Raw genomic sequence first — 2,406 nt, 5'->3', positions numbered from 1 at the left:
TTTTGGGGCTTTTTATACCTTTATTTTAGAGACAGGACAGTAGATAGTCATACATTGTGGAGGGAGAGAGTGGGGAATGACATGGGGGGAAAGGAGCCACAGGTCGGAGTCAAACCTGGTCTGCCCGCTTGGAGGACTACAGCCTCCGTACATGGAGCACACGCACTAACCACTTGGCTAAGTGCCCCGGAAAATAAAATCTTTTTAACAAGCTTTTCTTAATCTTAATGGATAAGATAACACATTAACAGTTTATACAGTTTATAAACTATCTGTATCACATCAGATGTATTTAAGTATTCAAGCCAAATTTCCAGAGGCGTTTCACTGATACACTGATGACTGAAGCGTCCATTCCTCACGCCCCTTTTCTAAACCTGCACTGCGCAGGTTGGAGATTGTTCCAGATTTCTGTGTTTGATGCACTGATGTCCTGCCTGAGGAAGCACATATTGTGCTTCTTGAACTTGGCAGCAGACATGCTGAGTCTTATCTGAGTCTGTTAGTGTCTTAAAGCGAGCCGCCGTCGCTTTAACAACAAACAGAGTTCATAATTACTATAAAGACACAAAGACTTTCAGATACAATGGCTAATGTCCGTGGAGCACATAGTGACCTCCACCCTACCCCAATATTTCCTATACAAAAACACACAGTACTTTATGATACAACGCATGTATACTTAGAGCCTTGCACTCAAATATACAATCACATATTTACACACATGTTCGTGCACAGAAATACACTCACAAAATTGTCCCCCCATGGTTTCTAACTGCTGACAGCATTAATGTTGCCTAAGTTTGAAGCATCTGTGTTGACCCAGCCTTAAGTCTTTTCCCTTTTGGCTTCCTATAGAGGCTCCACCAAGCTGTGTCTGCAGCACGCAACACTTCTCCACCTTTTCTCTCTTTGCAGTTAATTAGTTTGACTGCAAAATGTCTAATGCACACTTGTAGTTGTGAACACTATAGATATGTGCTGCATGCAGAAAGCTGCAGTCTGCATCCTTTCTTATCAGTTCGCTATCATTGTTCTCTTCTCTTAAGTCCAAAACTGTCTATGTTTTTGAAGTGGGCAGAGGAAATAAGAGGTTCTTTAAAAAGAAGTTGTTCTGGCTTCAGTGCTACACAGGTCACACTAACAGGTCAAAAGGAGACAATACAGATCTGAGTCAATCCTTGGCGCCAACCCTCTTTGTTTGCCAAGAGTTGAAATAGAAGCACAGCGATTTGTAGACCAAACATTCTCAACCTACCCACTTCGTTTTTTTGTTTTGTTTCTGTTTTCGTTTGTACCTCAACTAACTGAACCAGGAGGATATCTACCTTAACTGATTGTGTTTGTCAGTAACGCACTATTTGACTTTTTTAATGGTTGGATTTTTACATTTTCAGTAAAGTTTTTGTAAAGTCATCAAAGTGCACTCTTTGTCACTCATTGCATTATTTTATTCACATTTATTTCATAAACTTGCATAACGTGAAATATTCCTTGCCCGCCTCAGAGAGCAACATGAGCTTCTGAAATCGAAAACAGGAAAGCTCAAACAATAAGAAGTTGACTCAACTTCAAGTCGATTGTCTGAAGCTGCAAGGAAACGTAAAGAAAACATCAAATCAGCACCAAAGTTTGTTTTTTTCAGAGAAAATACAAAAAAAAAGGCTTGTGTTGTTGTTTGAAAGTGTGACAGTGCAGCGCTTAAAGATGTGGGCAGAATAGACACAACAAGCATATTGTTCATCATTTCCTGAAGCTGACTGATTGTGAGGGTTAAAGGGAGGCTGCATGAGCACAAGAGCTGAGGGTTTGTAACAAACTTATTGAAGCAAAAGAACAAAGCTGCATGCATTTGGCAAAACACAATACAGCAGCTTCTGCTTCTGCAATTGGTGTTAAGTGTAAAACAATGAAAATAGAGGCAACAATCAAAATACAATATCAGCCTCAAAGAACATAGTGAGCATGCATAGGTCTTGGCATGCATGTCAAGTATGGGTAGTTACAATGTTTTGGTTTTGAGAAAGGCATCTTTAACTCTCCACAAATATTAACATGTGAAAATCAATGCCATATATGCTCAGAGAGAAGTTTCCAGTACACAACACCAAAAAATATTCCTTTGACAGTTTCAACAGTTGACAACAAAGGAAATACTGTGCAAGAATCAAAAAAAAGTTGGAAGAGTAAAGTGATAACTTAGTTATGTCATAGCTACAACTTAAGATATACAACTACAAAACCTCGCATTACAGTCTAATGAAACTAAAACACGAGCAAAGTGGTTTGCATTTCAGTTGTAGCCAATAGTGACTAAGTTTAAACTCATAAATAGATCAATCATGATCGGGGAGGTTTGAAGCGCCAGCAGTCCTCCGCTGTCTGATGACGCTCTTCCTTCCTTTC

This window comes from Labrus bergylta, chromosome 6 (assembly GCF_963930695.1).
Source record: "Labrus bergylta chromosome 6, fLabBer1.1, whole genome shotgun sequence".
NCBI lineage: Eukaryota > Metazoa > Chordata > Actinopteri > Labriformes > Labridae > Labrus > Labrus bergylta.
This window is presented reverse-complemented; position numbering follows the sequence as displayed.